The 23,456-nt window shown below is 35.4% G+C and overlaps 1 protein-coding gene across 1 annotated transcript in view; it reads right to left on the bottom strand.

The window, feature by feature from the left end:
• KCNH8 (potassium voltage-gated channel subfamily H member 8) overlaps positions 1–23,456 on the bottom strand; it is a 229,748-nt gene that overhangs the window by 154,581 nt on the left and 51,711 nt on the right. The gene's annotated exons all lie outside the window — the stretch shown is intronic.

The raw sequence follows: 23,456 nt of genomic DNA on the forward strand, positions 1-23,456 counted from the left end.
CTTCACTCTTACAGGTATCAAACCTCTGCAATATTGCATCTATCTGCAAATCAGTAACAGCAGAAAAAATAAAGAGACTTTGGAGAGCAAGGCCATATCCTTCATTACTGCTAATGCATCCTTTTTACAAGAAAAGAGGTAGCAGGACTTTTGATGGGTTTTGTTAAGTGACCCTTGTCTGGATGAAACTATGCTGTCTGACCTGACTGTGCCCAGCATACAAGGTCTACTGGATGAGACTGGTTGTTTAATACTCAGTCCACAGTCCTGATTATTAAAGATTATTTTGCAATTTTAGCAGCTGTTCTTTCACCAGAAGTTAAGTAAAATAGAACTGAAGTAAATAGAAAATTCAAAACTAATCAAAACACAGAAACAATTATAGTAGATTTGTGCTTGAGAATCAGTGCTCAGACTGAATTACATCAAAATGGGTTTCAGTCTTCCCAAATAAATCACTGGACTTCTTGGGATTATTTTATTGGGGGTGGGGGTGTCGTTTGGATTTGTTTTTGCTTTGGGGGTTGGGATTTTTTTTATTTCACGTGGGATAGACTGATACTACTTCTTTCCCTCTCATGTTCCTTTTACTTTTCTGATTGCTAATATCTCCTTTTCATTCCCCACTTCCTCCCTGATTTTTATCATTTACTTTTTCGGATTACTTTCTCCAGCTCCATATTGTTAAGTCAAGCCATTTTCCATTCCCACATTCCCAGTCAGAAGATTACTGAACAGGGATGCAAAGGCGCTGCCTGCAACTGAGCTGAAAACTGGAAAATAAAGACTGAAGTTACTGTTTGTGGACTATATTTGAGCTTGGAAATTAATTGTTTGTGACCTGTTCCTGCAGCCAGTTATATTGTGAATTACAACAGTTTCAGAAAGCAAAGGGTAGATAACCTTCCTGACAGCCAACTGTTTTATCCACTAATAAAACAGTTCTGTGCTACGCCTACAGGATGTGAGGCAGTTTTCCTTACCAATATTTACCCACTCCTCTGTCTTGCAAGTCGATTTTCATCTTGAAGAGATTCATCAAGGCTGGGGAAAGCTGAATGAAGTTAATAGCTTGCCTTAAGCTACAGGAAATGAGATGTGCTGAACCTCAAGATTAAAAAGAATAAGTAGAATATCCTTAACTGAAGTTGGGTCAAACAGAAAAAGTGTTCTTACATTTCTTTAAGCACAAACAGAAATAAGTGCTAATTAAGCAGTCGTTATGTCACTCGCAACAACTACTTACCAATTATTTAAAAATATTTGCCAAGTCAGCTAATAAAAACTTGTAGGAATGCAACAATTATCTGCATTAAAATGAGTGATATAAGCAGAGATATCAATAAACTTGCTAAGTCTGACACGACAGCCCATTTCTGAATGATCAGACTGCCCATTATGTATGAAGAGACATAGCAGACAGGCAGGACATCACGACTCTAAAACTGACATCTGTTTGTTCTGGATTTAATTCTATGAATGAATGAAATTAGAGTTGTTCAGTCAATTAAGTATGCATTTATTACATATGCTACCTTGTCAGTTCTGATTTAAAAGCAATGCTTATGGAGGGGCTGCATTTATTAACTATTAAATGTGTTTTGAAAGTGGCCTCTAGATGCAGTGTATAATTCAAGTTTATTACACCATAGAAGCATAAACCTAAGTGGCAACAAGAGGCATATGTAAAAGGGTCACAGCAGTGATTACCAATTATAACTCCAACAGTGAGCTTGAGACAAGATTTAGACTGGAAACTCGCGGACAAAGCCCTGTAGCCACATGGGATGGAGCACCCTGAGAACAGACAGCCAATTTTGTAAGAAATGCTGGAGTCTGGAAATACAGATTTTGTTCCACATGAGAAGTCTCCCCCCCGCCTCCAAAGTAGAAAGGGAGACTTGCATATATCTTTGACCTGATTGCCTTCCTCGTTTTTCCTGATAATAAGAAGCTGAGAAGATGGGACACTCATCTGGCATGCAGGATTTGATCCCAAACAGGTTGTATCCATAAGTACCTGAATTATCAGAGTACGTATTCAATTTCTGTCTCTCAGTCTTGTCTGTTCCACATGAAAGATAATATTCATTGAGTCAGAGAGCAACTGAGCCAATCACAGTCATCAATATCCCAGGCTGTTGTGCATTTTGGGTCTGAGTCACCCCTAAGTCTTCTGATTTCTCCAGAAATTTTATGTAGAGGCTAATGGACTCACTAAATTGTCTCTGGGAGTTTTCAAAGCCCAGTATTCTTTAAGTCATTCCGTACAAACCTCCCTCTTTCAACTGGATTTTATTGTGAGTATTGTCCCAGTAGCAACACAGTAATTCAGGATGGTAGACATGGGCATTTTTCTTTGCTGAGGTCTCAAAACAGAAATTATTCCCTCCAACTTCAAACTCTTCCTGATATTCAGACTTGCTGTAAAATGCTAGCTACATTTAAAAGAAAAATAAAACCCCCAAATCTCTTACATCTGTAGCCTAACATCACTCACCTTTTCCTCATTGTTTTAGGCTGAATATTTTACTTGGAATGAAACAGATATCACTTATTCTTACGTTAATTCTTTTTTTCCAAAGACTACATAGGAAGAAGCTGCCTTGTGCATACAATAATATTTTAATAACAACGACACCTCCATAGATTCAAACTTTCTAATAATTGGAACAAAGGACTATTTTGGCGTCTGCTTTTAAATGATGTCCTTCTGTGGCATGGCTACCACCGTAGGCTCCTCTTTCTCCTGCACAAGTCTGACTTTCCAGTCTTCTGGAGCACAACTGAATATTTATCAGTAGATTCCAGAATTAATTAGCTTGTATTTATACAGTGTTTTGAAAGAGAAATGCATTACACACATATTGATGTTACAAGTAATTATGAATAAAAACCATCTTTGTTAAGATCTGATGTTAATTCCCTGATGCCTGGCATGCAGCATAATTATTTCTACAAAACTCAAGCTTTTTGTAGTGTGGAAAATAGAAAATATTACCAAAACCAGACTTGTATAGTACTGTATTTTTTGCATCTTCTAGACCTGTTCTTCTAGACAGTCGCAGATGAGCATCTCCTCAGACGTAATAAACACAGGATTTTAGAAAAAATGAAAGCAACAGTTAATCATAGACCAAGCTTTCTTGCTCGACTTAATGAGGCAGATCTCAAAGGTTGCATCTATATTTTAAAAAAATACAAATCAGGGACCATTCTCTGGCCCTGAGGTCAATGGAACAACACATTTCTTATTCATATAGCTACCACCTATTCATTTAGCTTCCACCCCAAAAAAAGAGCAAATCCACAAACAAAAACAAACAAACGAAAAACCTAGGCAACAAATGTCAGGGTAGCCTCATTCTTACTGCTGATTGAGAACAAGCCTTTTTCCTGTACCTACCTTTGGCACTATGTGTGAAAACAGAAGTTGCTTTGGGCCAAAACCATATCATGAAGCATACAGTATAGGATAAAAGCTTGTACCTTGGCCACGTTTCAGGAATTTTGACTAAATCTATACTGATAAATAAAACAGGCCAATTAAAGGTACCAATGCCAAGTTTTAAGCAGTCAACAGCAGTCATGAAATCATCACCAACCCTATCAGTTGTTTGAATCAACCACCACTGATTGCAGCTAGCTAGATATCTCTCCTTGATACGAAGATTAGCTCTATACAGACACTATTTATTATATGGTATACATTCCATAAATACTTAATGAGTAAGGTGAATTTTTTACCACACTGCCTTGCCATTGTCTTGTTCTAGCACAAAGCTCTAGAAGCCCTGAATAATGTTAGAGCCACACTGAGAGATTTTAACAGGGAATTTTACACTGTTTTAAATTTGTAAAGGTAGAAAAGTAGGAAAATTGGGGAAACTGCAGGAACAGAAAGAGCAGAATTTTGTTTGGCAAAATAAAGACTGAGAAGACATGTGGCTTCTATGTGTGAGAAAGAGTGTATAAGTGGGGTGAGTAAGGAAAGATAGGAACTACAAAAATATTTTGTCTTTATGTAGTTATGCACTGGAAATTTTATCCTCATTTCCATCAAAAGTCAGGCTCTGGAGGAGCCTCAGCATGTGTGAGGGACCACACCCTCTCTGAAACAGAACACCACCTCCCTCACAAATCCAGTTTGAAGATTAAGCTGAAAAAAATTTAAAGAAATTACATGATGTGTTGTTTGCAATAGTAAGATACTTTGTCCAGTGACTCAGGAATCCCTTCTAATTCTAAATTCCTATTCTTTTTGGAAACTGCTAAATACAAAAAGTTATGAGCTAAAATCCTGGTCCTCCTGAAGTAAATGTGATACAGGACAGAGGTGTCAGGAACATCGGCCCTAGGACGTGAAAACTGGGATATTTCTAGCTGTCTTACCAGGGTGAACATTGCAGGGATCCAGGCAGTACTTTTCCTGTATCTTATTTTGAATGAGACAGATAAAACAGTTTAACTAAAGGTTTGGGGCTGAGCTACCTGTTATTCATGGAAATTTCTTTATTAGATTCAATGAATTATTTCCAATATCAGTAAAGACTTTCACATTTTTAAACACATGGGCAGTATTTTTCCATTTCAGATTTCTTATAATGGCAGAGAAAGACATTTCTTTCTTGTCCCCAGTTGCCATCAAAACAGTCAAACTTCAAAAATATTTTCTTATTAGTATTTTACATTAGTATCTGCTAATATCTGTTCCATTAGCTCCTGCTCTAACATCACTAATTTTAGGAAAAGAATGAAAAAGGACTACATCATGTGTTAGAAGCTTTGGATATATACAGTCTAAATATACATACAGTAACTATTTTTATCTGCTTCACTGCTGAGTTATCAACAGCCTTAGCTCTTAAGACCATGAATATTTAATTTCCATCATGTCCACTGTTCCATTTTCATTAATTGCTAAATTCCCATATGTGTAAAGTTGCATCAAGTGTACATTTTCATTTACAATGGCATTTGGAGATGATTTATAGAGTGAAATAGTTCCATGCTACTTTAGTCACATGCTAAGAAAACCAATAATAGTTATCATTTCCCTTCTTCTAGATGCAAAAATAATTTTGCCAGCTTAGTCTTCAAAAGCTGCATTTTTTTTAATATGATAGATTATCTTTAAGCTTTGTAAGTTATTATGCAAGAATGACAGATAAATTGCAAAATACACTTGTGTGTAAAATAAATTTCTGGCTTCTTTAGGAATAAAGAAAAAAAGAATTTTGAGAACTTCCTAGCAGTTTAGGTATGTTCAAACCATTACGACTGGTTTGAAACCACCAAAAAAACCCAACAACAAAAAACCCCAGACTACCACACAGTCTTTTGACAAGTCACTAGAGATTAGGGAAGCCAGAATTCAGCAGTCTAACATTTTTAGTTACGGAGAACAGGAAAGTACAAGGTAGTCTACAAAAATACTTGTGGAGTTTTACTTTAAAGCCTTCAAAGGTGAAATGAGCACACTGAAAGATGGAGAATACAATTTCTATAAGATTTTTGATAGGAATGTCTCTGGTTATTGACATGGGAGGCTCTTTCTCCTTTTTAAGTACCCCTTGACAAGTGTACCTATTGTACACTTAAAAGCAAGGGCAGGAAGCATCATGAAATCTATTGCAAGAACCAAGACAGTAACAACAAACATTTAAAAGTTTATTGGTTTTGATACGAGTTATTTCCAATTCCTGTCTTATGAAATAAATATTACAAACAGAGACTTCAGGATTCCATGTCCTTGTCGCCCACATTACAGTATGTTCTGACATATTTGTATAGCAGATTTTTTTCCCCAAAGTATGCCTGAGACAACAGATACTAACCCATATACCTGAAAGAAAAGGCAAACTATATATATTCACTGTATTTTTAAAAATGTCCATTCCTCAAACCTTGGTTAGTCTCATCTGACTAAATGTACTTCATATCTGAACTAGACATCTGGTCTCCCTTTATAGTTGGAAGGGCAATGGATGTTTCCTGGTCATGATTCATGTCTTTTAATGTAGATGTCAAAAACCGGTCAGATGAATCATGCCCTGAAGTTGTCTATTTCTATCCACTAACTATAAAGAGAGAAGATGGCTCCACTGCAGGTAGGTAGGTAGGTGAGAGAAGTAGTGTATTTCATATACTCCAAAAAGTCACAGAAAAACAGAGGTCAGCTGCCATTTATTGATCCACTCCACTGTTCGAGAAGCTAAACCAAGGTCTATTAAAATTTGGATAATGAATTAAAGTAGGGTTGATGTGGTAGAGGGGTTTTGTGGTTTTTTTCCTTCCACTAAGCTATTTCTTTCTCATTGGATCTCACAATGATTATATCAGGTAAAATGCTATCACATCATATTTTTAAAGCCAAATATTAAAACATGGTATCAATGCCAATACCCAGGCATATAAATCCATTATCCAGAAAAGTTTTAAAATTTTTCGTCACTGGAAACCAATTTAAATTCAAGCCTTTGAGAAGTTAAACTCCATTTTGTGACTGCTAGGAGATAATGTTTGCTTAGAGAGTGTACCTGCACAAACATTTCAGTATTCCCCTATTCTACTATAAACTCAAAAGGTGGTTCAAACATCCCCTGACTTGAGGTCACTCGTGACTTTGTCCTGGAGCAAGCATTCAACACAGTCAGGAACCAGACTCTATTGAGGAGCACCAGCGAATATGCATGGCCATGCTTGTTGGTTCACAGTAATTGCCCCATGTGGTTAACTGCAAGGAGGACTCCTGTCCGCCCTGGACACCCAATTCCTCTCCTCCAGGGGACTCCACACAGGCATAGCACACAGCATCATATTGGCAAGGAAGCACTCAAGTAATCTACAAATTAGGGCTAATTCCTGAGCAAGAATCAGTGGTCTAATCTTGCCTGGTACAGTCCCACACTTCTTCTACATACAGTTATTCTCATGAGTCATCTTGAATGATTCATGTTGTTTATAAATAGGGCCAGAAATTCTGAATGTTCCCTTGTGTAAAACTATTTGCAGAACAGGCCCGAATAAAATGTTTTCTTACAGACAGTATCAGACCTGACGAGGTAAAAGACTCAACTCTAGCTATATATGGCCTTGTTTGCTATGTACTGTGATTTATCTTAACAAAGTTTTCTGAAAAGAAGTTAATTTAAAAGATTGACTTGAATGAAGCTAGGGCTTTTGATATATAAATAATGGGACTTTTCCCATATGTAAAAAATAACATATATATAAGAAGGATGAGTACAAGAAGTTAGATTGATAGACAGGCTGGACATGGCAAAGAGAAGACAACAGGAGAAGAAAAAAAAACCAAAAACAACTTTTATTTGGTTAGCATCACATGTTCTACTAGCAACACAAGATCAGGTTTCTGCCTTGGCTTCCCACTGTGTCCTACAGGATGCAGTAAACTTCAGGTTGTGCTGCACTGACAATATCTTGGCTTTTGTCAATAGTCTAGAAAGTAGATTGGCTATTGAGAAGACATTGGCAACACATTTCCTTTTCTGTCCTCAAATACTTTTAACACCTAAGGCTATTCATGAGATACACCAGCAGCCTGAATTTCTAATATTCACTCATTAATGAGGACACTAAAAATAATGGTTAAATAATTTAAAACTAGTACATAGAAGGTATAACTTTTATGTTATTACTATCAAGTGTATGTTTTCAACATTTCTTATGAAATAATCAAAATACCACACAGTGTGAGATTTTATAGGCTTCTTCTAAATTACAACCTTTACTTTCCAAGTTCTGCTACCTAACCCTGTATCTCACATTGCAGCCTCCAACATACTAATAGTCCCTGGAGACTAAGACATGACCACTTTGATATGTATTTGCAATTCTCCTCGATATAGTCACAACAATATTTTTGAGTTGCTTCTCAGCTGCCTATTTTCTCATTTACAGTAACAGAATTTATGGCCACAATTATGTCATGCACTGAAGCAACTTTATATCACTACAGCTTTGTAGAGATGTAGCTAATATGCTTAGGCAGCCATTAGAGGCACTCCCAGGTCTCTAAAAGATGACTTAGAGGTAAAAGATAAAATGAACTCTCTCTCATATGGTTAGTGCAGGGACCACTTCAGAAAAAAAGAAAAACCATTGACCACTCCCTTCTGTCAGGACTAACTCAACTTGATAGGAACATATGTACAATTTGTTAGCTGTTGATACAAACTGGAATAACTTAAAAACTATTTGGATCTATATAGTGGACAAAATATCATCCCAAAAATCATGAGTATGAGAAATGTATCTTTTATTTTTCCAGTCCTTTAATGCATCTGAACAGCAGTTGGGTATCTAGAAATCTTTTAACCTTGTAACTATACAATTGAGACAGAAATTAAACATTTATGTGCATATTTGGTATAATAATAACTTAAGTATTATTTTTACATCTATTCACAAATAATGTCTAATTCAGTTTTGCCTTTTAGTCCCTTTCATTTTTCATCCCCCTCCAAATACCTAACTCCTCCTTGCCACCAGTCCCGCCCCCCCCCCCCCCCCCCCCCCCCCAAACCCCAGAAGTCATGCTCAGAAGCCCTATGCAATTAAAAAAAACTAGTAAGCGTGAGACCCATCTTCTCTAGCACAAACTGTCTATACCTACAAGCCAAAAGAGGAGGAAGAGCTTGGATGAATCACGCTCTGGAAACACCTAACTCAGGACAGTATGTACCGTCCTCTGAAAGTACTTCTCACTTTTCACTAATGACTGAACTTTATACCTTTTAGATATTTGGATGAAATAAATTACATCCTAAAATTCTAATGATCAATAAAGCTTGCAGTTTGACTAAAATATAAGCAGGATTTTTTTTAATCTGGAACAAAAAAAATTAAAATAAATTGTGAATGAAAAACTGGAGAATTCATGACTCATACACAATTTCTTGGAGATAATACTTCAAATCCATGAAATCTACATTGGAAAATTTCAATGCAGTTCCAGTAAGTTATGCTATTATAGTGTGAGATTGCAATGAAAAAAAAACCAAACTCAAATCTTGTCAAGTCTTGTTGTAATGTCACCACAAGTCTAGATTTATAGGGAGGAAATTAATTCACTGCAAGTCCACACTCGCTGACAATTCCTGTTGCAACGTAAGAGTACAATAGCAATAATAATTTTAGTGGAAACCTATAAAGAATCCTCTATAATGAAATGAAATGCTTGTATCAGGTATATTACTGTTAAAAAATGCAAAGGAAATTAAAGCAAATAAAATCCATGTAAAACTTATTATTAGGATTCACAGGTAAATCTGCATATATAATCCATCCCTCCTCTTCTGGTTACATATCATAAAGCACAGATTTACCATAAGCTTAAGGAATATACATACACAAGCTGAACAGGAACCTTCTACCTCATCCCTCTGAATGGGGGCTGCACCCATGTATATCATATATTTGATATAGCCTGTATGTTGTTTAACTATGAAATTTGTTAGATCAATGTGATGGGAAAGACTTCAATGTTAACTGAAAATCGTTGAGAATACATTTTCTAGTTTATGACTGAATATAAATGCAAGCAGCTTTCAAAAATTAATTTATCAGCAAAAACATTTAAAGAAGATCATCATCCATTTGTGTTTGAATGAAATTCCCTTCCGATTTACTTAACACAAAATCCACAGCTAGATGCCAGATTTTGGCCGCTGCTGCCCAGGTGAGTTTTCCTCTCTTGACTCTCCAGTTCAGCAAATATTAACTGGGTCAATAATGACAGCCCACAGGCTTCCATCCTAGACAGAAAAGGTGCTTGAATGTAGCATAAAGAAGTGGAAGATTACAGATACGTGATGTTAATTTTCAGCAGGTGTTAAACAGCTAACATAAACATCCTTTAAACTGCTCTGATTTACATCAAGGCCACAACAGCAGCACTTTAAGAATCAGGAGGTTGCATATGGCTTTTAAATTGTGATCTCTCCACCTCCAGAACTAAATGACTTCCTTTGAAACAGATGAAAATGTGATAATTTGTCTTGTTAATTCACTGCAAAAGGTTCTGTACCTGAATATGTCTGATACTTTCAGCTATGTTTCTGGTGTATGTTTACTTTGAATATGTACTTACATTGATGTAGTCATTTTCTATGATTTCTGCTGACATGAAAGGCCAATGTATTACTTTTAGAAAAAAGCAGATCTTTACAGCTCATTGCTATCTCTGTTTCCCACAAGCACATCACAAATAGGTACACTAAGAACCAGTTTGAGATGTTCAATAAAAAGTATTCTACACTCTATAACCAAAAAAAGACTCAGACTTGGTCAAGAGTCACCCAACAGAAGTTGAACTGGACCACAGCAGCAACAGAGGAAAATAGATCAAGCACATCAGCATCCTGATATAATGTCCTGACTCATTAATGGGTCATACCTGCTTGAGCTCCTGCCCTCTCCACTTAGATGTAATGGAACATCTCTGCTAGTCTAAGTGCTGGAGTTTACGCTGTTTTCCTCTGACAGTCTGTGACAGCTCTGTGTATGCAGACTTGTATCTTTTCCTTAGCACATATTGTTTGAAAATAAGGTAAACTACTATAAATAATACACTGAAAATTAATTATAGAAATGTAAATGATCTTGGAAATTCAGTAGCATCCTGTAAAATTTTCCAGTCTATGGCAATCATGACATGCATGTGGAGAATAAGCAGTTCACATTAGAAAAGAAACATCATCAGCAAAATACAGGAAAGTTTAAGGTCAATGTTTTAACAACACTTGAATTCTTTTCAGTTCTTTGCCTGGTGCATAAACTCAAAGCGTGTTTGATATGATGGTATATTGAAAGGTGTCCAGTGGGAGCTGGGCCATGAACTTCAATGGGAACAATATCATGCACTATCCTTTTAAATTAGGACATGTATAATGAGCTTGATTAGGAGAAGAGTCTGCATGTAGCTTTCCTTAAACAGTTTTCTTGGTCCTGCTAAACTGGTTATTTAGAACTCAGGTAATAGTCACAAGACCTAAAGAAACAGTCCAGAAAAGTGACAGCATGTATGTGGCACCACAAAGCAATCCATAATGGTATGGTAACTTGATCTTAAAGAGAAAAATGTCGAAAAAGATAATGAAAGAGCAACTTAGAAGAAACACTAGTGCGTTCAAATGGATATGCTCAGACATATTACTTCTTATCCTTCAGTTTCAATAAGTTTTAAATTTTAAAAAGTGAAAGGTTTTATTCAATATTGTATTTTCCTACAATACACTGTGTAATAATCAGAAAAGCAGTAAGTGCACCTAAGGAGAAAAATAAAAAATAAAATAATCCTATTTCCTTCAACTCAGTAGAATCACAGTATAATTCATGTAAAAGCAGATGTAAACAAGATCCCGTAAGCAAGCATCTACAGACCTGCATTCCCTTTCCTTAGCACAAAATGGTCTGAAAACAAGAGCAGCTTCGTTAGAATCAGATGCTGAAAACTGAATGTGGAACTTGGCAGGTCTTGGGAACTCAGCAGCATTTTGCAGAATTTGCCATTCTATGGCAAATGAGGTACGAAGCGGGAGGGCGTTCATTTTATATAAATAAAATGCAGGAGTCTTAACAGTGAATGTTATAACACTAACACAGAATACTGAATACCTAATAACTTTGAAGAGGATTTCTATCTATTTTTAAAAGGTTGTTTATACTGTTCCAGAAGAGACACTTATTTTTAGAGACAGTGTTGATGAATGCAGCCAAACTGGCAAAGCAAGACAAGAAGGACACCCACTGTCCCATTCTGATCATTATGACCACTTATTTTTTGTGTTGACACATACAGGTAATGCATCTTTTTATAATATTGTTTCTTTTCTTTCCAATTGCTTAAACTACAAGTTTCTCAGGGCCCTGCCAGTCCCTTAAGACATGCTTGGATTGTATTTACCACAGTGGATTGCCTTTCCCATTTTATTGTGCAGCACTACTGCAATATATTGCTGGTACTTCTGTCCTGGAGACTTATTTGAAGATACAGCAATGTCATAGCTTCCTAAGTATCCTATTTCAGAATACCAATGTAGTCTTATTTCCCTCGAGAGTCGGGAAAAATGCTCACAATAATTATACCTTTGGAAATGCCTCTCTAGTCACAAATTATCTACTAATAAGCATAGTTATTTAAAACCACAAACAAATGAAATCATTCATTGAAATGTAATGTAATTTCCTATTTATGTATTGTTCATGAATGACTTGCTGTGACTGCATAGCTACCACTTATATTAATATACCTCAATTCTAAGTAATGTTCACCTACAACATATCCTAACTTGCTACTAAGGACACATGAGCATGAAAACGTATTTCACTTATGATACTTGGAAAAATTAAACAGTTTGAAGAGAAGTTTGAATTAGGAATGAAAGAAGAAAATTCCAAACTCAAATTCTAAGTTTCCTGATGAAATAAAATTTTTTTTTTTTAAAGAAATGGACAAATTTTAACTATTTAGAAACAGTACAGAAAGTAATTTAACAAATGTGTAAATCAGAACTGGTACACAGCAAGGGTGACAGGCAGTATTGTAACAGTGATATCAACTCAATACTTTTTCAAAATTCTTTGGCTTACAGTAGGACACATTAATAACTTACATCTATAGACAGAAGTGATTTTGTGGTCTACTTTAAACATAAAATTTTACTTCTAATATTTGTATTCTTGAAATCTAACATTGACCTTCATGCTCACAGTTTCATTTTCACTCTCTTGACATAAGGACATACACATTCACATACTGGACTTGGAAAAACTTACTCATTCCTTTTTCTTACAAAATGGAGTGTTTCTCTCTCTCCCTTTGGCTCCCAAATTGCTATTATTCAACATGACACAGAGGCTCATCTTCTCGAGTATATGTACTGTCATAAGTAAATATTCAGCAGTTACACAGGAGTCCCTTACCTTTCACTTTGCTACTTGATCATTGCCATCAAGAGCCAAAGTGATAAGGTGGTATGAGAAGCCTGGCTTAGAGAGGTTTGTGGTATGAAATGGAGCAAGGAAAAACAATCAGAAGAGGGGAAAAAAAAAAAAAAATATCCCTCTTCTGCTGTGTAATTTACTAGTGTATTTATTTCATTTGCAAGTTATTTTCCTTAAAATAATCACAAAAGAAGCCTTAAACTTAGGCTATTTAATCTTACACACTTCTACAAAGAAGCTGCTAGTAACACGTACAGAGGAAGACGTGGGAGTTTGATAGACACCAGAATAATCTCCAGTAGATTAAACTGAATGCTTTCATTAAAAGGGTCACATTTTATTGAATTTTATGTATGAGGGAGATGTGATTTCAGAAGAAACCTCTTTTTATGCCTTTATAGGAAAGAACCTCAAAGACATGACTTGAAACTTCTGCCGCAAAGCTTACGCCTAAACCCAGATCAAATTCTATCATATTTGGCATGGAAAAATCCATTACTGGTAGGTGAAACACAGTGAAGGAGTTTGCCTTGAATTAATAAATTAATTAAAGATCTAATTATGCAGCAATTTCCGTGTTCTTCCCTCCTGAGCTGGGATGTTTTTTCCGACTGGGACAGGACTGCAACATTCAGTCAGCCTGATCCAATCCTGTTCTCCATGTTTGTTAAACAAGTATATCAGCACTGTGCTCACATATTTAGCTCCCAGATATTTCCTCAAAGACACAGAGGAATAAAAATAAAATCCCCATAGCAAGCTGCATATTCAATTGGCTGGGCTGGTAGAGTATTGCCTTTGGTTCACAGCCTAACCCAGGCAGTGTTGAAGGGGTACTTGCCACAGGCTGAATCAAGCTGTTTCACCAGCCACAGGAGTTTTTAGCAATGGTCTGGTCTTGGACAAGTCAAGCTAATCTCTTTTCTTTTAGAAAGTCAGCACCTCTTTTCCAACAAGGTCTGTTATCCTAACAGAAAGACATTAGGGAAAGGCTTGACGCTTACAATCTGATCTAGATCAATTACTGTAGGGCTTTGAGTCTTTCTACTTGAACCTCTCTAAGATCACTTGCAATTGTTTAACCACAGTCATCCAGTTCCCAAGCCTACATGTTAAATGTATCCTTTTCTGATCAACAGCTAAAATTAATCAGGCTGTCAGTATGTAAAATTTCTTAAAGAATGTCTTTGGACGAAAGCCTCCACCTAAATATTTCATTACACAGCTACTTCGCTAATCGTGGCATCAGATGTTTTACAGGCAGGTAAGAGGCAGATACTGTTGTTTTCTAAACATTTCTTCTCCTTACAATGAGGCAAGTCTTCTATCATCTGTAATCCACGTAATATTATTTCTTTCTCCTGCATGACATGATCCCTTAAAGTCACTCTGGTTTGTTTTTTTTTTTAAAAGAAAAACATGCTCTTAAAGTCAAACCCAGGAAATTTTTATATAATGTGAAAATTTTTGAAGGGAGTTTTCCTCCTTTTCAATATAGTATATATTTCAAGAGCTCATTTAATAATAAACATGGTAATTATGGAGTTTCTCAAAGAATTCACTATACTTCAACTACAAAGATATTTAAAAAACATATACATGAAGATGGAACATTAAGGATAGCACCTCACAAATACACCTTTTAAAGACTGGTAGCAAACCTTACCTCTGCAAGACTCTGTTTATATTCTTTATAAAAGTTAAGGCTATATAGTTATTTCTTTATCTCCTGTTTGCATAGCATTTGTTTTATTAAATTAATTAGTCAATGCCAAAAAATAAAAACTTCATACCAAAAAGGCATTGCATAAGAGCCATAATGGAGTGATTATGAACGCTTGCAGATTTGGAAAGGCAATGCTTGAGCCTACTGAACTTCTGAAAGGACCTGTATAAATAAAACCCAGCACAGCCTTGCCGGTTGCTCTGTTTGGAACACAAGAACTCCTAGTGACACCATCACAAATACATATTACCTGATACTATGATGCAAGCTTCACCAAAAATAATGTTTAGCATATCTATTCACTGTCTCTCATATCTCAGCTGCTAGGATGGAAGCATATCTCTTCTACCCAGGAGTTCAGCATTTCCTAAATTTCTGACTGCTCAGAGGAAACACTAATCTCTCTTACTTCCCCCCCCCCCCCCCCCCCCCTTTCTTTCTACCTGGTTCTAATAGCATGGTAGGAGAAGATGTAGAAACTCAACTCTATCTATTCAATGTTCCTTGTACCAGCACAACCCATTTTTCATATTAAACTGTATAAGCAATATTTTTGTACCTCAGAAGAAGCTCCACAAGAACTGGCTGATTACATTATTGATTAAAGGATGAGGTTTACAGATTTATATTTATCTTCCTTATTTAATCTTGCATCTTCAAGAAGATGACTGAAATATATGAATTTAGCAATTTCTACTAAATAAAATCTAACAAAACCCCCTAAATACTCATGCAGTTATCTATAAAACTCCCTAAAGTCTAACTAAAATGTAAACTTAGTAGTTTTTACAAACCTCAAAATACGAGACCTTTTAAACATCTTTTAAGAAGTCAATTAATCCAGTGATTATGCACCAATTTTAAAACCTCAAGTATTACTTTAGGCTCTGCATGGTGCTGTTCTGCTCTGTATTTTACCAAGACAGTTTCCAGTAGCTGTTTCCTCTCCATGCCAGCCAGTATAAGACCATTCCAGTTGCTGCTCATTTCCTCTACTTATGCCAGGATGCAGGAGCACAGAGCTTAACATTTGAAGAGAAGCAGAGACTGATTCCACTGCCAACAAGAAATTAAATGAGATCTGAACAGGCTAAATCCTGCTACTAACAGCAGACATATTTCCCATTTTCTTCAATGGAACTGTGAATATCTGTGCTTTGTCTAGTACTTGCATTCATTATATTTGTAATCATAACTGCATATGCTGTAAATCTAAGAATATGTGTAGAGATGTTTACTGGGAACTCAGAGACACAAAATCTTGTTTGCATGAGTATACATGACTATCTTACATGTCAGTTGGCAGATTTAAGCTTTTTACTCAGCACTCACAGAGAATTTTAAAATAAATTTTATTCTAATCTCATGTAAACAAGTTCCACTGAAAAATAATTAAGTTGTACCAACGTAAACTGGCATGAAAGATTAATCAAAAGCTAGTAATTTCTAATGTATTTTTCCATTGTTCCTACTTCATCTTTTGCATCTAGATCATTGCTGACACTTTGCTATTCAGCATAACAGATATGTCAGTGTCTTTATTTCCACCTTTTTTAAACCAGTAATTTGAGAACAGGCAGCTCTAGAAGAATCTATGCCTTAAATTTACATTGTGTACATCTCTGAAAAATCCATTTGGGATGAAATGGAGAAGCAATGAAAGGAGGTAACGAAGGCAATGGAAAAAATCATACTTGCTTTCTGCATCAAAATGACTACGTTTAGAACATATGCAAAATACTTTTTTTTCCTTTTAAAATAGAGATTTACTCAGCTGAAAATGACATAACTAGCTTTGTTTTGTCCACCAAAATAGTTTTCAGCAATATTATTTTAATTCTGAACAAATCTTTCAGTCTAAAAAAAAAATGCTAAGATTTTTAAATATCAGGTAGAATCTAAATAGGAAGAGTTCAGAAGGATATGTTGTTCATTTATGACTTTCTACAGCCAGATTCTCCACTGTGACCATATATCTAAATGCTTGAAGGGAAAGCTAGTTATTCCCTTACTTATCCTTTTAAAATGAACGTGTTCCTTACCATGTCTTTCATTTCACATTTTCAACTTCCTTTAAAAGAAAGTCTTACAAGTCTAGCTCAGTATGCTGGGACTATACTTTCCTCAGAAACTCAATTTCTTAACTACACTCTTCAGTTATTAGTGATCAGTGACAGGTCATAGATTTATAGCCTTTCTGCTCAGAACTGACAAAGCCAGAATGAAATATTTTATGTACCTTCCTGTGACTTACAAGCACGATGTGAAAAAGTAATATCAAGTTCATAGATTAGTATTTATCTATATATCACTCCTGGGACCATAACACTTCAGTTTTAGGCAACATATTATAGTAAGAAAATGAATACTGTATTCCATCTATTTCATGATCGCTTTACGTACATCTTGACAGATAATCAGGATGATTATTTTAATTTACACTGAATATGCAAATAGATCTGGCAATAACTACATTTGAAGTGTTCTGTGTTGTAATTAGAGGAGGGTGAAAACCACAACAAATTTGCTTTAATTATTTCCTCAAACTTAAAAATAAATGGGCCATATTCTGCATTCCTCCTTCAGGCTGAATTGGATTTGCACCTTGCAATTCTCAGTTCCCCTTGGGTAACAGGTAGCGATAACTACACCAAGCAGGTCAGAGCACTTAATATGCATTCCTTCCAAGATATAAAACCTGATTTCCATCATCCCTTGTCTTTGGGATTTAGGGAAGCAGCACCACAGAAGCAGCTGCTTTTCTTCCTCCAGGATTCTACTGGGAGTAATAGAAGAGACCACAATGGGTAGAAACAGAGCTCCACATAGATCATTTACTACCATCGCCCATCCTCATCATTTCTGGCTTAGCATATATCTGCTCTGAAAATAGCTCCACTGAAATGAAGGGAATTATTAATGGCATAAGATAGTAAACAGAGTCATTATAAGATGATCAGTACTAAGTTGTTGCCTTCCTCCCCAAATCTGTCTTCTGAAACATAACCTCATACTAGCTACGATGAGGAAAAGTAACTCTATCCCAGCCAAAACCAGCACAACCTGGTGAAACCATGACCTCTTGTCTCAATCAGCAGAAAGCGCACCTGAGCACTCCTCACCACTTCACTACAAAGTTCACAGAAAGTAGATTAAACTATGTTGGCTGATTTTGCGCAGAAACATATCAAGAACACTAATAAGATCCATTATGCTGGCTGCACTGTGAAGATACTAATCACCCCCGAGAGAGTACAAACACTGTAAATCAACATGGCTGTTTGTGCAATAATCATTTGACCATGGCTTAAGGGAACGGTTGCAGACTCTGGCCCTGTCATTATTTGTGAAACTAAAATTCATTTAAAATCATTCTCCAGCAGAGTTAGCTTGCTGGAATTATACATGAAATACAGACTCTCTTGACCTGAAAAAAGATTTTTGTCCTCTTCTACAGAAGAGTCGTGCATGTTTCAAGGAAACATAGCTTATCTCACCCTACACAGCTGGGACTGAACATAATGACTGAGAGGCTGTGAATTCCTCAATCACACTGATGAGCCAGTACTTGGGCTCTGCACCAGGACACAGATCAAAATTGCAGATAAGTTAGGCCCGATCTTGCTAATCGCTATGCCTGTAAGAAGCCTTCTCAAAGTCACAATCAAGATCAGAAAGATAAACAAAATCATAGGCCCAAGTGTGGAACTTCTCAAATAATGAACATGTGTACAGTGTGATCTGATCACAGGCGTTTCACATGCAGTTAAAAAAAAAGAAAATGAAAAGTTGTATTTGCTGAACACTGGTTTTACTGTGAATTGTTCATTCAGACTGTTGTCTATGTTGTTCTCACAGTAATCCAGAGAAATAAAATGCCAATTCACTAAACTGAAGTTGAACTGGCAACCAGCAGTGTCCTGAGATAGCTCGTGTCTCTGCATATCATTGGTGAAAGTTCCATATAGAAGCTTTTAAGAGCTAGCTTGAATGCTGAGGTAATTCACTATTGCAGCAGCTAGTGTGTGACTCAAAACCTCGATCATATAGAAAGGAAACAAAGAAAACAAAACAAAATAATTGATAGCAAACTCCCATAAACTGTCTTTTTTTTTTTTTAAAAAAGCATCTTGCTCAAAAGGGAGAGAGAATTTCACTGAATTTGAGTATTCAAAAACAGAGAATCACAGCAACATATAGACAGATTACAAAAGATAATCATGTTAATCTCCATTAGCATTTAGGACCTACCTAAATCTAAGGATTTATGACCACTATTATTAATTATATTCCTTAAAGTCTGTTTTCACAGAATTCTTACCTTCTTCTTCTAAAGATTATGTACCAAAGCAGAATACTTGTGATAAATTACTTTCTATTAAATTTGTTTTTAAAAGTATATCCATAAAAATATAATCTAATCCAAGTTATATATTCATAAGTACACATATTCACTTTCTAAACAAATCTTTGTGTACACATCTAAATGAAACAAAAATAACTATGCAACACGGACTAAAAAACATCATGTTTTTTTCTTGTTTTGGGACTCTCTTGACATTTAGGACTCTAGTTCTAAATCTATTAGGTGAATCTGAAGCAGAAAATGACCATTCTGTTATCTATCTATTTTCACTTTGACACAGATTCTTAAACTTCATATAATTACTTGTATTTATTATGATCTACCTACCATCTATATAGCTCTCATAGAAATGCTAACACACCACAGAAGGCTGCTCTGTTGACGGCAGGTTGTCTCCGATTTCCACCTGCTATACTGTATTAAAATAGATAAGAGAGTATTAAATACATCAGCAACACTACTTAGTGTAATTGCCGTGGGGATGTTATTCCATCATTACTGAGACATACCACAGTGCAGAAGATAACCCTAGGATGCAGTGTATGCCAGGAAACCGTTTTTCACATATTCTCTAACTGAAGTTAAGCCTAGCAAAAACTAAACTACAAACAACAAGAAAAATGGTAAGTAACAAGTGCCCCCGAGCCACTCTTCATAAACTGGAACTAATTCCATATACTGGTTGAATTTTGTGGTTGGTTTCGTCCCAGAGACTGTGACTGTAAAAGGGAAATATCCTTCAAAATAGAATTTTCATTTTGAAGGTGAAAGGATTTAAAAATAGACATAGTTTTTTAAACTTTTTCATAAAAGCCCTAAACAATGTATTTTAAATCTTCAAAATTTTTTTCTGTTTTGTTTTGGTTTTTTTTAAATTCTGTTAGACTCCCCAAATTAAATAATCTGTTGTTTATACAGACTCATTTCAAACGTTTCATGCAAATTGCTTTATACAAAATGAAGTTATGAAATGTACATACATATTTATACATACATACACAATAAAGATCCAATCATCAAATTTTGATCTTGGTCAAAGAAATACAAACCCTAAGTAATTTGCAAACATCAAAAATTATTGAGTTAAATAATATGGAAAAGTTAAAAAAAACCCCAACAATCAGGCAGCGATATTAGGATGACCAGCTTTTTTGTGGGGTAAAAAATAGAAACTTAACTGCCACAAAAATTAACATCTAAAATTTTCTCATTGAAATAATGGGAAGCAACACCTATACTACAAAGGTCTACATGTCAAAAACCAAAGGTAAATAAGTTGAGTAGACATAGTGTAGTAAATCAAAAGCTTGGGCCACAATCAAGACAGGAAAAAAAGCTCATCCCTTAATGCAATGTCCTTCCTTTTCCACTCAAGCAGAAATTAAAGAGAAAAAAAAAAAAAAAGATGCAAGATTTTGACATACACTTCCTGTCAAGTTTGTGCTTAAGTCCTTTCCTAAATCAGGGCTTTGATAAGCAATTTAAGCACAATAAATGTGAGTTATCATGCCTAAGATGTCCTCTTTCCCTTGGGATCTGAAATGCATACAGAAACGCATTCTAAATCTCCCTACAGACAGACGAGTGGGAAGATGTTTGGTGTGACAATAAAGCAGAACAAAAAGAAAAAACAACTTTGTGAGAGAAGTCAGTGTTGATGATAAGGCCACTTATCAAGGCAACCAAATCGCTGGACAGAATTTGAAAACCAGCAATTGGGACACAGTGTATAGGCAAAGGCTGTGTGCTCTGACAAAATAATCAGAGCCCCACTTTGTTTTCTAAAAAAGTAGGATTTTACTACGCTTTCCAATGCAATCAATCCCAGATGATTTTTTTCCCCCATTTACCACACATAGCACTATCTGGTAGAGAAATATTGCTATATTCAAGAACCACATGTATATCTGGATATTTTTTTACTACAATTTTTGGAAACACTTAGAAGGCTAATTTTGCTTTATTGCTAGTTCTTGTTACTCCTTTCAGCATTGAAAAACTCTTACTAAATAGAATATCTTTGTAATGGTTTTTCTACACTACAGTTAAGCTAAATAGAAAATCTGACTGTACAGACAAGTAGAAGGTGCATGGTGTTGCTTTAATTTCCAAAAGCATGTCTTACCTACCACATATAAAGACACACATGACAATAAACAGGAATGATGGTGTAGTGATAAACAATTGGAGCATTTGGAGCCCTGCATGTCATTAAAGTGAAAGGTATGTCACGATCCTGGTTTTCAACAGTAGTATACCATAAATTAGACATGGCATCATTTGGTAGTAACTGCAGTTGATTGAATAAAAGCATAATACATGTCTCCTTAATGACACGCACACTGCAAGATATTTAAACATTTTTTGTTCTCTACTAAAATCAATTTTCTCCATGTCATTTAACAGGGCTGAAAGACTCTGAGACATAATCATATGTGATATTTAGGAAAACTTGACTCACAGCTTTGTGTGAGACTTTGAGCTATATTTTCTGGGATCTTTTTTTGACTATAGTATAATACACCTTTCCAACTCCATTATTCCTAGTTAAAAATTAAAAAATAAAATTAAGGCATGAAATGGCTAGTCAACAAGGGGAAAATGGCTTTATAAGTATGTGACAGTATACGTAGATTTAATCATAGTAAACGTTAGACACAAATAGCAATACACACTAAAAATAAGCATGTTGTCACGGTAGTTCACATACTTCATTATCTCTGCCTTTTCTTCTATCCATTATCTTTTTTCCTTAATTCTACAGTATCTATTCTAGACACCTTGCCTTATTTTCCCCTGCCTGTGTTGTTTATAATAATTTGTCACACATTTTTGTCTCTGCCTCTAGTTTTCATTGTTTTAAATTACGTATTGTTTAAAATAAAAATGCTAACATGAACACAAACCATTGAAACTATCAACATGTTTTCAGGGAGAACATGTTACAGTCTACAGAATTTCAGAAGTCAATTGAACATAATATCACTGGAAGTGATAACAGGCAAAGGGATTTTTTTCATTAAGAATTTCTCCATATAAAATATACTTAAGAAATCTAAATAGTTAGTGACAAAGAAGTACTCAGGATTCATATTCACAAAACAAAATGAAAATGATCCTCTATGATAAATCAATAACAGTAAGAAACAATTAAGTTGTATTTTTAATCAATATTTGAGCAGAATAATTTTTTTAAATGCTACTTTTTGCATTTTGATATGTGTATCATCTGGCAACAACACACCCCAAAAAATTTGCATAGAATATTACACAAAGCGCTGCTAGTCAACTCTATGATCTTCAGAAGTGGGATATATATTAGTTTTTTCCTTAAGATGGTTTACAAATAGCATAGTTATATTCTCACCTAGCACCCCAATAGATTGAAAGAACAACTATAATTATGGTCTGCATTTACAACTAAAAATGTCTGAGAATACTTTTTTTGTTTCTGTGTATTAAACTTCCGTTTTGTCTCCTTACTACATCAGTGTGTAGGTGTTGCAAAGGTGGGAATAATTTTTACAAATTTTTGTTGCATATGTTTATCAATGTTTCAAAAGGTTACCTTGCAAGTTATGCATGTTCATTCATGTCAGCCATGCATTATTTATGAAATGTCTGTATAATGATAGATTATTTATACTCTGATATTTATGGCACATCCTGATCTGAAAGTCTATACAAAATTGTCCAAAAAACAGCAGAAATAGCAACACTTAACATGAAAACCTATTATTAAAAATGGATGGCAAACAAGGCTTATAGTATTAAGTGTTTAAGAAAAACTAAATAGGTATTTTCTACTGCTGCCTTGCAAATAGAAATCTGACTTTAAGGTTCACCATTTAGGGTTTAATACCTATTTTTGTGGCTGCACATGGGCATAGGAGTTTTTTAAATACTTCTGTCTCAACAATAAGCTATTGCTGAGCTGCAATGTCCTGTGGATACTTATGCTTCCTCAGAGGGTTTAAAGGTTAAGGTTTAAATAAATGTGAACTTCTGAAATTTATCCCCATGAAATAATTATTTCCTTTACAATTCAAAAGATATTTTTCTTGCCAAGATCATGTAAAAGCTTATATTTATGTGTTTTAAAGACCTTTTTGGTGAAATCTTAAAGAACATATTAAGACAAAGTCTTCCAGTGCCACCATTCACATGATTTATACACAAACACTTAAAGAGTGGGCTTGGACAAACTCATAAAGCTCAAAAGAAGGGAAGAGCATAAGCCTCAGCCTATGATCAGTTGGGAGTCAGCAGGATTGAGTATGCTTCTTTATCAGCAAGTAACCAATTAAGTTCTTCCTAAGCAAGAAGAGTGGATGTGGTAACTGAACAACAGCTGGATGGACAGCCAGCTGTGCAGGTGGAAAGCATGTGGGTCAC

This window comes from Gymnogyps californianus, chromosome 2, assembly GCF_018139145.2.
Source record: "Gymnogyps californianus isolate 813 chromosome 2, ASM1813914v2, whole genome shotgun sequence".
Lineage (NCBI taxonomy): Eukaryota > Metazoa > Chordata > Aves > Accipitriformes > Cathartidae > Gymnogyps > Gymnogyps californianus.